At 36.4% G+C, this 16,519-nt stretch overlaps 1 protein-coding gene across 1 annotated transcript in view; it reads left to right on the top strand.

Annotated features, from left to right (window-relative positions):
* TMEFF2 (transmembrane protein with EGF like and two follistatin like domains 2) overlaps positions 1–16,519 on the top strand; it is a 249,896-nt gene that overhangs the window by 181,414 nt on the left and 51,963 nt on the right. The gene's annotated exons all lie outside the window — the stretch shown is intronic.

Here is a 16,519-nt window from a genome sequence, read left to right as displayed (position 1 = left end):
CTAAATCATTTTGAGCATCTCAATGGAAAAAAAAAGGAAGATAGAAGTGGTATAATATGGATTTCAGTGCCCCAAATGTACATAGATAATGAAAAGGCAAATTGTATGCACTGCATGTAACCAGGGACTCTCAAACTGTGGGGACTTTTACCATTCATACTGATTATTGAACACTGATCCTTGGGACACGAAATTCATCATCATGTTTAAAATAACCTAGTCCACGTAACAGGGAGATTTAGTCCATTTTCTTTTCGGTAATTAAATACCAAAATGTCTAATAACTTGTACATGGTAAGCACTCCATTTATTCAGCAAGTATTTATTGCACATCCACTACGAGCTAAGCATTTAACAAAAATTAATAAATATTAATTTTACATAAGCATGAAGAAATGCTTTTCTTGAAAATTGAAGCAAAATAATATGAATCCATCAATTAACTATATAATTCAAATCAAAACTTTGTCACAGGGGATGGTGGTGGGATGAATTGGGAGACTGGGATTTACATGTATACACTAATACGTATAAAATAGATAACTAATAAAAAAGAGATTAAAAAAAACTTTGTCTAAACTACTAAAATATAAACATATTTTTAAGTCAGAAATTTATTCATTTATTTACTCATTTATTCAACAAATATTTATTTAGTGTTTATTAGGTGCCAGATATTGTTCTAGGCCTGAAGAATATAACAATGAACAGAACAGACTAAGTCGCTTTCTACATGTAGCATATATTGAAGTGGAGAAAACAGACAATTTAAAAAAATCAAGTATGTGATATAATGTCAGGATTCAGAAATAGAAGTGCTGATTTTGATAGGGTAGTCAGGGAAGGCTTCTCTGAAAAGGTCATATTTGAGTCATGCAAATATCTGATTTAAGAGCACTCCAGACAGAGGGAACAGTAAGTGAAAAATCCTGGTGCCACAAGCGTATTTGGTGTGTCCTCAGAACAGTAAAAAGTCCAGTGTGGTTGGAGCATGGAAAGGGCGGAGAAGACTGATAGGAAATGAAATTGAATAGGTAGCCAAGGGCCAGATCATGTAGGGCCTCATAAACCATGGTAGGAACCATCGAATTTATCCTATGGTCCATGGGAAGACTTTGCTGGGTTTTGAGCAAGGAAATGATTTGATCTCGTTTAAGTTTTTACTTATTTATTTATTTAACATCTTGATTGGAATATAGTTGCTTTACATTGTTGTGTTAGTTTCTGCTGTATAACGAAGTAAATCAGCTATATGCATACATATATCCCCATACCCCCTCCCTCTTGCGTCTCCCTCCCACCCTCCCTATCCCACCTCTCTAGGTGGTCACAAAGCAACACCGAGCTGATCTCCCTGTGCTATGCGACTGCTTCCCACATAAGCTCACTTTGTCCCAGCTTACCGTTTTTAAAGCATCACCCTGGCTATTCTGTGAACTGACTCTAGGGAGGCAGGGTAGAAACACAGAGAGCAGTTCAGAGGCTCGTTCATTTCCCTGGTGATTTGGAGTAGATGCACACTAATCTTTAGCTGTTTTTTTAATTCCTAGCATCTTAGTGTCCTAACTCTGGATTAGCCTTTATTTCTTTTCTATGTCAGAGGAGAGACTTTTTAATTTGTATGTACTTTTACTAATTTTTCTATACTTTGTCATTCCAATTTATATACTGATAATTTTTCTCAGTACAATATTTTAAATCTCTTATGATCCAAGTTACTCTTTGATCTATATGCGTATGAATACAAAGCTAAAGGCACCCCAGTTCTTTCCAGATATAAATATATTTTTAATTATATTGTTACTTTTGATTAGAACTTTACATTTAAAAAGTATTTTTCAGATTAGAAAAACCCCAAATTTAAGAACAGACCAGTTCACTTATTTAGGGCTGGCATGTTATCAGGGAAAACAGAGCTTAAACTCCAATTCATGTTCAGGGGCCCCCTGACTGATACAACATCTGGATGAGTAATGAAAGCATCCTGTATGGTTTGTTGGTATTAGTCTCTTTGGTGCCTTGATATGAGTCTGATAATGATCTCAGCAAGCCCCAAGTCTGCCCAAGTCTGACAGCTGTCAAATCTCGGTAGATCGTTTGTGAGCTAGAAAGATATAGACTACATGCTATTCAGTGGCATAAACAGAAGTTATCATCCAATGACTTTAAATTGTAATCAACTATAGGCTGATTTATTTAAATAGAATTTATGTTTTTTATATGCTCATTCAGAGTGTGGAACATAAATGTACTTATTTTGAAAAAAATAAAAGATAATATGTGATAATAAGAAATACTGTTTTGAATTCAAAGAAATTATAATTTAGGTTGCTTAAGATAGAAGACTGGCAACTTATGAAATGGATGGGTAGAATGGGTAAGGATAAATTAAATCCCTAATATAAACTGTATGTAATATATAGTCACCATAAAGTTAAAAATATTGCCAAGTTTCAGATAATAACTTATGATAGCCCCAGTATTTGTTATAGCCAATAGCTTATTGATTTTTCCTCTTAGAAAAGTTCAAAATAGTTTTTTTACAAAACATAAGGTATTCCTGTAGTGGCCGCATACTATTAGTGAAAGAAAAGTCCACACTTGATTATGCAGCTTCAAAAGCCTTCTGAGATGAAGCCAAGAGCAGGACCATTTTGCACGGCCATGCTTAAGAAAAGAAATGCGGATATATCTTAACTAGAATAAAAAGAATAGCACCATTAGCGAGTAACTCTAGCATGAAAAAATAAATGAGAGCAAAAGAATTCAATGTGGCTTTATGCATGTTGCTACACGTACATTTATCTAAAATCTATAAATTGAGTTTGTTTCTACTATGTTTGAGAGTACAAGTAGATTCATTTCTCATTTCATGTATATTGTCTCTGCATATAAATACATCTTATAGACAATATATTAAAAACATGCTTTTCTACATTTTTATCAAGAATTTTGAACCTTCCCATGTTCTAAATAGCAAGCTTCTCTGCTAGATGGTAAGCTCCATGAATGGCAGGGGATTTTTTTCCTAAGTACTGTTGACTGAAAAAAAATACACAACCTGAAAGTTGAGAATTATGTTATTCGGTGGCCTTACCGAGGACTGTAGCCCAGAATAAGCCTCTCAGATAGCTCTGAGGAACTGTTCCAAAGAGGTAAGGGAGGAGCCAGGAAACACAGGAGCTTTTGCTGAAAAAACAAACAAACAAACAAACACATGTTGAACATCAAAAGATTATGGCTAATCACAAAAAAAAAAAACCCCAGCCATCTCCAGTTAATGATTTTAGTGCCTTTTTATGTATGGGAAGATGCAAGAGTCTGGTCTCATTGAGATTATTCTTTTGATATGCGTCTTAACTATCTAGGGCCAGTATGTTATTTTTCTCCGCCCTGAATTCCACTCAGGGAGCACCAGTAGGGGCGGCTGCCATGGCTGATAGCTTGATGGTGGGCAACATTAGTTGTTTATCGGAGTGGCAGGCAACATTCTTTGTTTACTGAAATGGCAGGTAATATTTTTTGTCCACTGTACTTAGATTGTATACTTGGCTTAAATATCTGAAGAAAGAGAAAGCAATAAAAATATAGAGAAAAGTAAGGAAGAAGTGAAGGACAGAGATAACAAGGACTAGAAAAAATAGGAGTAGGAGTGAATGCACTTATTTTCAGCATTACTCAGTACGATGATATTCTTAGAATTTCCAAGAATGTGTAATATTTCTGGAAAATCAGATAAATAAGCTAATGGTTTCTGTATTTTGAAAATTATATAAAGTTAAAAATTATTAAAATCTATAGGACAATGCCAAATATCTCATCTTTAAAACAGAATATACTGGAGATGTTATCTGTGAACAGTTTCTTTTTTAAGCAAAAAAAAAAAAAGGAAGAAAGAAAAAGAAAGAAACGTTAGTCTTGTACTTCCAAACACGGCAGAAAAAAACTCAATTTATAGATTTTAGATAAATATGCATGGCAAATAGTCTTTTTATCCAACTGATCAAAGCTTATTTGCAGTTGATTAATCAGGTGTAGGTGGAAAGGTAATATAGTGATGGCCAGCCTGGAATGGACTCTAGACCAATTTAATACAAGATGAAGAATGAACTCTTCATGAGTATGGGAAGCAACAGAACCTGCTATGCACCAAATATCATATGAAGTTATTTTCATTTGTTCTCCACTCATACCCTCAGACAACCTTTAGAGGTAGGTATTATTATGAGCTAAGAGTTATTTTCCACGTTTTATGAATCAGTCAACTAACTTGCAAAATTAAGATTTTTAACTCAATGGCATATGATCCTGCAATCCCACTCCTGGGCATATATCCGGAGAAAACTATAATTCAAAAAGATACATGCACTCCAACGTTCATTGCAGCACTGTTTAAAACAGCCAAGACATGGAAGCAACTTAAATGTCCATTGACAGAAGAATGGATAAAGAAGATGTGGTACATATATACAATGGAATATTAGCCATAAAAAAAGAATGAAATAATGCCACTTGCAGCAACATGGATGGACCTAAAGATTATCATACTAAGTGAAGTAAGTCAGAAAGAGAAAGACAAATACCATATGATATCACTTGTGTATAGAATCTAAACTATGACACAAATGAACTTATCTACAAAACAGAAACAGACTCACAGACAGAGAACAGACTTGTGGTTGCCAAGCAGGGGAAGGAAGGGATGGATTGGGAGTTTGGGATTAGCAGATACAAACTATTATATAGCGAGTGGATAAACAACAAGGTCCTACTGTATAGCACAAGGAACTATATTCAATATCCTATGATAAACCATAATGGAAAAGAATATGAAAAAGAATGTATATATATGTATAACTGAATCATTTGCTATACAACAGAAATTAACACAACTATACTTCAACTATACTTCAATAAAATAAAATTTTTAAAAAAGATTTTAACTCAGGTCTGTTGTTCATTCAACAAGCATTTATTAGGTACAGCTAACCGGCTAAGACCCTAATAACAATATCCAAAGGTCCATGTTCTTTCCACTAAACTGTGGGGACAGGGGACACAGGACGGGATGGAGAGCAAGTGAGTAAGGCTACAGATGATGAAACAGCCAGCAACCTAGTAGAGGAAGCAGCAGCCCCAGGAAGGAAGCACTCTCAGATGACACAGAGCATGGTTGGAGCCCTGGAGAGTTAGGAATCACTGAGTAACTCACCGATTAGAAGGACATTAAGCAAACATTGAAAAATCAGACAGAAATCCTCATTCATCCATTCTTTCATTCAACAGTTATATGTGGAATGTCTATTATGTGCAAATCACTGAGCTAGGGGCCAGGGAGGGCAGGGGAGAATGCCAAGTTCATTGAGTAGAGGCTTTAACAGAGAAGAAGCTACAAAAACGGGGAAGATGGTAGGAAAATGAGGATGTGTGCTAGATAAACAGAAGTAATAGTTAATATGAATGTAAGGAAATAAAGTATCAGAATTTTAGAACTGACCACCCTAGACATCATCTTATTTGGTCAGCTTGTTCTCCAGTAACCTGCAGCCAGATACCCAGCAGCTAGAGAGCAAGAATGCCCAAACCAGAGTCCTGACTCCTGGTGCAAGTTTCCTTCAATGACCTGACCTGATTTGCAGAAGCCTCTAGGGCTCTGGGTTCCAAACAGGAGGCATATGTTGTCATTTCTAAAATGAAACAGGAGACATGAGTTTTAGGGAAGAAGAAAGATGTTTTATCATGCACACAGAGAAGAGAGTCAACAGAGGGAAGAGAATAAGAAATGATATTGTTATGGAGGTAACTTCAGTGCAGTAAAGGATTTAGAAGTTCTCTTGCTACAAGTCACCATGGAAACCACCTGTTAAAATTCTACTCCTCCTTAAAGTTCTAGTTCAAGCATCATATTCTCCCTGAAACCATTCAAGATCCTCCAGGTAGAAGTCATTGTTTCTCCTCAGTGCTCTCAAAACACATTGTTTATGCCAACTTTGAGGACAGTTTTGTGGATACTTTTTTTTCTCATTTCACTGTGATCTCTGTTGCCAGCTGGGATCACATGAGCCATCTTGGTGTCTGTGATATTTAGCCCAGTACCTGGCACCAAGTAGATGCTCAACTACACGTACGGGGTTAGACTGAATTCAGTGAGATCCGTGATAAATGAAAATGCATGTGCCTAGGAATAAAAAACAAACAAAAACACAAAAAAAGTGTGGCAGTAATAGTTGCAGACCTCCAAACACCTTTAACAAGAGGACCTTACCGGGAGTTCGCAGCAGGGAGGTATTCACACATCCTGTAACTTTTTACCTTTTAAAGCTTAATATGTTTGAGAAACTCTAAAGCATTCTTATTTCAAGGCAAATTGTTCAAACACTTCTACTTAAAGTCCTTCATCCCAAGGGTTTCGGAATAGCTCACGACTATTTCTGGCTGCCAACACTGCCATACAGCCCTGTTTCAGAGCATCAAAACTCACTGGCAACACTGCAGGAAGTCAATGAAGAACGCTGGCTTGGCCTGTAAACTAAAATGCCACCATGTGTTTGCAAGTTTAACATTTCAGTGGCTGAACAAGTAAGATGAGGAGAGAGAGAAGGACGGAGATGATTCCCTTCATATAACAAACTCTACTTGAAAGTCATTTTTATATAGACATAAACAGTTGTTATTTACAAAGACACATTTTAGTCTACTGGAATTTCTCCATGCTCATATTATTTTTTTCAAATGTGGTTTAAACAATTTAGAAATAGATTATCTAGATCTAAATCGATGCAAAAAATATTTACTAAGCTTGACATTTAAGCAAAATGTCAAATCTAATATTTTTATCTTTAATTATATTTTGAAACTATCAAAAATATAACACATGTGCATCCACCACCTAGTTTTAACAAACATTTTACCATATTTACTTTTGATCTTTTCTTAAGAGACATAACATTATGGATAAAGTTAAAGGCATCTTCCTTCCTTAATCATATTTCCTACCTCCTCTTTCCAGGATTGGTATATAACATCCTTATGAATATTTTAATCATATTTTTCATTATTTCATTTCATTTAATCATATTTTTCATTATTTAATTATTCAAATAATGAAATTTATGATAGCATGTTATAATATGTATTAAATATTATTTTAAAAACAAATTTAAATTAAATTGACACTAAAATTAATAAGTGAAAGATAAAGGATGGTGTAATCATAAAGGGAGATTATTTGATACAAGTTTTAATTATGAATGTATTTAGTTCATGCCAGCATAACTTAATCAACACTTTATTTTTATACTCAATTATAACAGCATAAACTTTTGTGGACATCAGTCTGGAAAAAAAACATGTTACAAAAGCACCGAGGATTAATTTCAGGAGGAAACGCTGCAAGGATACAAAGATCACCTTATTTTCCTACCTTTTATCATAAGATCAATAAAACTGACTGAAACTTGTTGGATAGATATTTTATTGTTCCCATTTATCACCCATCATTTATACACACACACACACACACACACACACACACACACACACACACTTTCTCACTTACTGCTCTTAGCTCCCTGAGAGCCAAGGAGTAAAGGAAAACACATCAGGTCTTAAGGTGACATTACCTAATAAAAGGAGATATGCCGTACCATCAAGTAACACTACCTTTTTTCTTTGAAAAGAATTATCATGAGTGTCCTCATAGGAAACGAAATAAAAATTAAACAGACAAATGAAAACCACCTGAACAATGTAATGGACAGTGTTTTCAAACTAGCAATTTTACCACAATGCAGAGTTATTTTTCATCTACTGTTTCTTATATCTCATGGATAAAATCCAAGGGCATGATATGAAATTGCAGCTTTCTGGAAAATCTAGACTGTAATGATGTTCATGCATATTTACTCCTGAAAGTCCTTTGGCAAATGAAAGCATACCAGAGGACCAGTTTGTAAAATATAAACATGAAGCCACCCCACTGGCTGAAGTGGGTGTGGGAATCCCACAGCTGGTCCTAAAGGAAGGTGCTAAAACACTCAACATGCATTGTGACAGAAAGGAGTGAGTGGGAATTCAGTCTATCACGTTATTCAAATGCGATTTTTTCATTATATTGTTTTTCCTTCCAACTTTTTATCCTGGGGTTTTCATGCTTTCTGACTCTGTTGTGTACTAAGACCCATCTAGTCAGAGCAACTGTGCTTCTTAGTAATCAGAGAGTCACCCTTGGTTATTGAATATGTTTTCCAGCCTAATGAGCGAGAGCATACACATGATGCTAATGAGGGATTTTTGCTTCAAGATACTTTTTAAAATGTGTATGAGTAAGAAGAATTGTTTACTCAGATTATTTTAAGATGTAAATGCAGCTGCTTCAAAAAGGAAAAAATAATCCTGAGAAAAATGCAACTGTGATATATGAAAATGGATCACGAGCTCAATCCTGCTTCAACTGAATCCTATATACTGAAGAGGGGCGTGGGGGCGCTCGAGGCCTCGGAGGGAGCCTTGTTTGCTCTCCAAAGCAGTGGGCACTAATCGTAGCTGCTGCCACAGTCCTCATCAATCAGTCCTGGAATCAGGCCAGGGGTATGTGAAAAATCCAAGGAATAATTCTCTACACCACAATTAAGGGTGCTTACATGATATCTACATCATGACAGAACCCTGTTTGCCTCTGTCCCAGTAGCAACAAAAGAAAATTCTCCCTACCAGGAGAGGAAAAACTGCCTTCCTGAATCCCACATGCAGCTGCCACCCTGAGCCTGGATTCTCTTCTCTTACGTTTCCGATTTGGAACAGAACACAGGTCAGGAAAAAAAAAAGGAGGAAAGGGTAGAGCAGGAAATGCATAGGGGTGACATTTTTTACCTTAGTGCTTTGCTACAATGTGCCTTAAGTATCAAGCCACTAAGCCCTATTGATTCTTCCTTCGAGTGACTGCCTCACTCTTGAGCTTTCCTTTGCTAGTCCCTCTAGCTGACGGTGACAGCCTGGTGACTAGTCGCCCTGCCCACACTCCACTGCCACCTAATCTTCCTAAAGCACGCCTTTAATCACGTTGACTTTCTTGTCACCCCGTGATCAGAAAGCTTTCTGGACTCCCCACTGACTAGAAGATAAAGGCCACTCTTTGGACTGGAATTGAGGCCCTTTATAATCTGTCTATAGAGTGCTAGACTCGGCCACTTTTATTGGGAAGAGTTCATTTCAATCAGACTGATTTGTTCCTGTTCCCCAGCACCCGGTGCCCTGCCTGCCTCCACACACTTCCCCATGTCGTTTCTTCCATCACAATTCTGTTAAATCCTACCCATCTTTTGAGATAGTTCAGCTTCCATGGTTTCCTCCCTACCTTGTGGGCATTAAACCTGGGAGTCATGTGGAAGTTGGAGCTAAGTGCCTGGCACTGGGGGCCCCTCCAGACTTTCATCTCCTTTCTCACCACTCCATCTTGGTTTTACTTGATGAATCAGTCCTTCTGACTTCTCCACTATTGATGTTTTTCAATCAGTGCATTTAATCACCTGTTCCTGTCACCTGAAACCACACACATATCACCTGAAGCATGTAGAGGAATACGTGTCACTGAAGCATGTACATTAAACAAGAATATTAAACTCCTTATAATGGAATAAAAGAGAAAGAGAAAAAGGGTGTGGCTGAGATTTGTCAGTAGGCTGTGCAAGCTATCTGCCTTAGAAAGAGCTAAGGAACTTGCTTAAAATGTTGATTTCTCAGTCCCATCCCAGATGTATTGCATCAGAATTTCTCATGGCGAATCTTACACACACTAAATTTGGAAAATCTCTTAGTCTTAGAGGGTAAGAAAGAGTATTTACTATGATTACAACTCATCACAGCTGCACATCAGAATCACATTTTGTAGCATTTTTGACAACTGCAGTTACCTTGACCTCATACCAGACCTCCTAAGTGAGAATCTTTGGGTTGGCACCCAAGGTCAAAATATCCCACAAGAGGTTTTGCTCTGCGTCCAGGATTGGAAACCACTAAGCCAAAAGTTAATGACGACCAATATTTATTAGGTAATTACAACTTCTAGAAATAGTGTTAAGCAGTTTATGTACATTTATAAACGATTTTCATAGGTTTGGAGAAGTTAAATAACTAGTCCAATGCCATACAACTAGTAAGTGATCAAGCCTCAGTTAAACACAGGTCTCTTTAATACAAAACTCCAAACTCTAAACTCATTCCCATCTACCTTTATTATTTTAGACATTATTTTAATACATGGCCGTCAGTCTCTTTGCCTGGAATCGTTCCTCCTGTTAAATATGTGATTCTGGTTTTGAAAGTTCTGACATCACCTAGGGGAAGGGTTCCTCAGCTTAGTTTCCCTTCATTCACACACCCATTGACTGGCTATCTGTAGTTCTAGACATTTTCTCAAACCTTTCCATCTAATAAGCCAATTTCTATGCTTTAATCCTTATAAAAAGATAGATATTAATAGCAACTGAACTTTTTCCATGTACAAGAGAAGCCTGGTCCCCTTCACTGTAATCCTAGGTTACATGTCTGGAGAAGGGCATTGCTCCTTCCTCCTAGGTTTCGAAACAAAAAGGATTGCCGTTCTCAAATTAAAAAAAAAAAAAAAACTATTGGCCCAAGCTTACATATGCCACCTGAGTAACAATATGGTAGACTTCCTCACCTTACCTCTCAGTCAACACTCTTCCACCCTTTGTATAGAGGGTTTAACTTTTCAATGAATTTTCACATCTCTTACCTTATTTTTTCCCCACAACTCAGTCGTTCCTGAATTGTAGCTTCTTTACAGGTAAAATACTTATAATCAAATTCCATCAAAAGGAGTGACATGAAAATTAATGAGTAAATGGATTTAAAGTATCACAGGAGTCTTGAGTGAAAGGTACACACTGTTTTTACTGTTACTACTATAATGCAGCTCACCCATTACAGTTCTGACGGAGAACACTGACAGCAGCTCTGACCTCATTTACTGGCCAGGCCAGAAGGGGTCTGCATCGTAACCGTAACCTTAGAGACAGACAAGCTCCAGGAAAACAAACCAGTCAAGGTCCAAAACAACCCCGAAACCACCGTCACTGCCATGCAACTGAGTGCTTTAAAACTGATTAGGAATGTTGTATGGTCAAAATTCTGAATGGACATCAGATCAAGAACCTTGGGAGAGGAATAAGTGACAGGCATGTTTGATAGATGAAACAAAATCTAGTGAAATTAGAGGGCAGCCACAAACCAGACACATGAATAAGTAATTTGCTACCTGGCAGCGTCTGCCTCCTCACACTCTGGTGGATGACAAGACATTCTTAAATACACGGGAAAGGCTTATTTAACTCATTTCAGAACATTCTTGGAAGAGGCATTTCAAGAGAGGCAGGGAATTAAATTAATGTCAAATCCCCCAAAATATTCATGAAATAATTATAAATGTATGTGAGTTTTACTTCCTATAATTTAGATTCTTCACTCCATCAAGTGGTCTTTTAAACTTATTGGATATTTCTCTTCTTTCTTACAATTCAGAGAGCTAAGGTTTTCAGTCAATGTTAATTTTCTGTGAAGGATTTTCAGAGGGGAGTATTTCCACATAGAGACCCCTGAAATTATTATTTTCAAGTAGGGCTGATTCTTTTTCTTTGTAGCCTAGAAGAAAAGAGATCTATGTAATCGCAGTGTCAAAGTGTCAAAAGACCGAGATAGGTTGAAAAAAAGAAGAAAAGAAAAGAAAACACAAAAAACCTTAAAGGCGTCCATGCAGTTCTCAGCCTTACAAATCCTTGGCTCACATAAAATACTTGTGACATGCTGTAATTAACTAGTTACTCCTCTCAGAATGAATAATAATGCAATTATTTGCCAAAAGCAGGGAAGAAGGGATAGTTTCTGTTTTTAAAAATGTTCGCCTTTCATTTCTGTAGAAAGCAAAACCCTGGATTAGTTTACATAAGCTGTGAAAGCACAGAGTGACCTGCATTCTCACTATTACACTATATGATAATTGTCACCTTTTTATCAGAGCCTTATACTTTTCAATGGTTTGAAACAGTACTAAACTGACAAGTCAGGACCACATTCAAATTGTATTGGTTCTTAAAAACAGCACTCAAATACCACAGAATGTAAGTAGTAACCTGGCTGGTGAAAACATCTTTTTGTAATTGGACTTCCATGTCATTGAGGAGGCTAAGGGCTAGCGAGGGTTCTGTTTCCTTTGTCTGTGCAGACACAAATAAAAGGAGGAAGGTGAACCTTAGTTCTTCAAGGTCCTTCTCCTTCCTTAGAGATTCCATGTGCCAAGTAACACAAAGTTAGGTGAGAGTTTATCTGAATATATCACTGGTTCTCTCTCCTATGTGTTAATGTCTAGACAATGACTGTTTTCTTTAAATTTTTCCAACTCCATCCTGCCACAATTTCAGTAATTCATTCAGCAAGCATTTATTAAAGCCTTGCTATGATGCACTGTACTAGGTACCAGGAATTCAAAGGTAAAAAAGACACATTGCCCTTGAGAAGGTGGCAGAAAAGTAAAAATATGAACTAGAGAGTAGGCACATTAACAGTGGAGTAAATGCCACCAGGGAGCCCCCTCTCCACACACACATACACAAATTCATCCACTGATATAAAGACACAAAACCCTGCTGCCCCGTGAATATGAACTTCCAAAACTTTTTAAAAAGTTTTGAAGCAGAGACTTGGATTTAGTGCTAAAGCATAACAATTTTGTAATTTCAGTAGAGTCAGTTGGAATGTGTTTGTATGTATATGTGTGTCTGTTTGTGTGTGTTTTTATGTGGAGCCAACTTTATATAGAGTTTCATTAAGGATAAAATGTTCTGAACAATTGATGCCTTAAAGAAACAGATTAATTTAACATGTATCAGTTACTCATTCTAATACCAAGTGTTAGCTCAGAATTTTTTAAAACTAATATTCTCTGATATATCCTCATGACCCCATGATACTAAAAAGCCTGGATCCCTTGTTTGGGAAGACAGAGACTGAGTCAATGTTATTTAAGTTCATAAAATCATGATAAATATTCCAAAAGTAGACACAGCCTTGTTTTTTCAAGCCCTGTTCACCCAAAGCATTCATTTAATTAGTTAATATTAGGCATTTGGATCTTTCTTGTTTTTCATTGTACTGAACAGTATGTAGAACAGTGCAGGCTTTGGCATCAGACTGCCTATATTCGAAATTAGGTTCTTCCGCGTACAAGCTGCGTGACTTCTCCAAGCCTACATATTCTTATCTGTAACATGGAGATGGTAAAAGTAACTACCTCATAGAGACAGAAGGATGAAAGGAGTAATAACATATAAAGCACATAACACTAGGGCAGGCACTATCATTAAATAAGCTAGTATTATTATCATTATCCTCAAATTCAATTGAATATTCATTTGATCTCAGTGAGGACATTTAATATTTGCCAAGAAAATTATTTAGCTACCCTATGTCTATTTCTATGGCAGTAGAGTGATGAGAATTTATATTAATTTTATCCTTTCTTTAAAAATATAAAATCATGTTTCTGTATTCATTCGTTTCATTTATGTATGTATTGAAACCACAGTTATTCAAAGTTTAGTGTGTGAAAGGTATTGGGCGGGACAGGGAACACAAAGATGATTTAGCCACTACTGATAAAAATCAAGATAGACTTACAGTTGGAGACCATGGTCCTGAAATCTTGCATGGTTTTCTAATGAATTAAGCCTAATAAACTTAGGTACAAAAAATATATAGTAAGCAATGATCATATAATCAGAGTTCATTGGTCTTTCATAAACGTAGAAATGGTAGGTCTTTGTAAGCCAGTCCCAACGTTTCCCTTTCCCTAAGCTACATAATTTTAAAGCCATTTCAGCAATCAATGAAGCTTTTTCCACTTATTCAAAGAAAGAAAAATATTCTTCACAGACTTCCAATTTCCAATTGTTGCTGAAATTCATGAGCAAATTTATTATACTCATGCATTTATTTAATATATGCAAGGCCCAAAGAGGAGGGAGGAAGGAGGAGGTATGATAACACTATACAGTAGAGAAAAAGATAATTATAACCCATGCTTTCCTAAAGCTTATAGCCCAGCAAAACTCCATCTTACTTTCACCTGAAAGAATCTAGGTCCTCCTTTTGAGATGAGAATAGAAATGCCAAATGTCTATACTTTTATCTTAGGCATTTCCTGAAAGGCTTTATTTGAGGCAGTAAGAATAAGGAATTTCCAAAGGGGAAACAAAACCTTAAAAGGAGATCCCTGAATGAGCAATGCTAGAAAAGGAAAGGGAAGAAGATGTCGGCATCAAAAAGTCTGTGGGACTAAGATCAGATCAGTCAAACTGAAAAAAAAAAAAGCCAACTGGAAAAGGAAGATCTTGTAAGATATCCTGAGCAATTGTTTAATTTGGCGCTATGGCTTAATTAAGTGAATTCTTCACTGAAACGTTGAATCTGGCCAGTTCAATTCAATCAAATTTTCTCTTTCCATCTCTATTCTCATTCCACCATTTTGTTATGATTACCAAATGGATTTCTGAATTGCCAGTCATTTTTTGTCAAGATTATATATGGTGTACGTCCCTGAATTTCTTTGTATTCAATTTGGAAACACCTGAAAAGCCCTTGATATCTTACATAGTTTACTCCAGATGGACAGAGGTTCTCACATACCTTCCTCTCTGTTCTGCTGCTGCTAACAGATAATTATTTCAGTGTCTTTCAAGGAGATAGTCTCTAGAGTCTAACACAACAACAGTCAAAACCTAAACTGTCTTCAACATAAATGAAGCTGTCTTTTTAAAAATACAAAAAAGTCAGTCCCTTCCCCTCTTTATTTACTACAAATGGTTAAGGAGAACAAGCCTGAGCTACAAGTCTCTTCTCCAAATCCTTTATGAAAAGGACCAAAAGCTCTTTGAACATGTAGGAGCTCCTGATCTCAGATTTTTCAGATGCCAAGAATCAGCCAAGGAAGCAATGTCGCGATCCCAGTAGCTGTCATCATGTAGCACCATCACGGCCAAGGTAGGAACACCACTCTCAATGACTTAAGCATGTAGAGATGGTTACCATCTGTCTTATTTGTATCTAAATAAGTGAAATATTAAAAACATCCAAGTGTTCCTAAAGCAATTCTCTTACAAAAAAATATTAAATGAATTAGTACAGTATCTGCCAACACTTTTAACAGAGATCTAGGTAATGCTGATACAGATGGTTTAAAGACTACACTCTGAGAAGCACGGGTGTGTAGACAAACCCTCTCTCACTCAGTCAACAAACCGATCAAGCAGTGATTCCTAGGAAGTGAGTCTGGTGCCAGGCTGACTGCTTAAGAATACAGAATCCTAGGCTTTTCCCCTAGACTTACGGAGGCCCAGAAACCTGCTTATAAATGGCTATGTTTAAATTTTTCCGGGAAACATACACAGCCTGCAGTAAGAGGAAAGGGGTTGTATTTTACTTTAACACATCTGTGGGGGGTCCTTGTTCCACAATTTACTAGCTCTCTGACATTATGTAATATCATTGGACTGAAAAATGGCTGTTTCGAAGATTAAAGAAAGCAATGCATGTTTAGAACCCAGCATGTAGTCAGCTGCTTGTTTTTGTTATCACTATATCCTATGCTCAGCTCCAAGTAGATATACAAAACTAAAATGTGTGATTCATCACTTCAAGAAGCATATCATCTATTTAGAAAAGTAATATAAATATTAATAAAAATTTTAGATGGGTTTATATTCTAAGGCACTAACATATCTGCACACATAAACACGATATTCTGAGTGACAAAGTAGATTGTAAAATACAGAGAATTATAAGGACATAGGAAAAATCAGAAGAAGCTTGCTCCAAATGTCTAATTCTCTTAATTCAGGTGACCTAATTTTCATTAATTCACCAAATTTTTATTTCTGTTAATAAAAATATTAAAATCATGAGCGATAATCAACTTATAATTATTTAAAACTGAAAATAGAAAGAGTAGTATGTATCTGGGAAAGGGCTCCGTGGGATAGACTTCAAGGGGCCCATGAAACCCCTAAAATATTATGCAGAGTTGTTTATATGAGTATAGGTATTTCTGAGGAGAGATCCATACCTTTTACTTCATTCTCAAAGGGTTTGGTGATCTCCTCAAAACGTTAAGGACCACTGAAGATTCCTGTTTAGCACATCTTATGTGTATCCTCATATATGCTGAAGAAATTTAACTCCTGATTGTATTCCAAATAATCTCCGTGTGTACTTTCTCTTAAATGTCCTCTGAATCATTTTCCTCAAGCTTTCACCATTCAAATATCCTGAGAAAAGAAGTAACACAGTAAGATTTCATTTAAGAAAATTGTAAAGCAGAGTTTCATGGCTACTTCAGCTTATTCAAATTCTGCAGGCATCAGCACGGAAGTTTATGGACATGTTTTAAAAGTTCCAGTGGCAGAGATTAACTGATGATTATTTTCTGAGTTTTCCCTTTTTATTTTTA

Source organism: Balaenoptera musculus, chromosome 7 (genome assembly GCF_009873245.2).
Source record: "Balaenoptera musculus isolate JJ_BM4_2016_0621 chromosome 7, mBalMus1.pri.v3, whole genome shotgun sequence".
Taxonomy (NCBI): Eukaryota; Metazoa; Chordata; class Mammalia; order Artiodactyla; family Balaenopteridae; genus Balaenoptera; species Balaenoptera musculus.
Note: the sequence above shows the minus strand (reverse complement) of the source record. Positions and strands in the feature narration are given on the sequence as shown.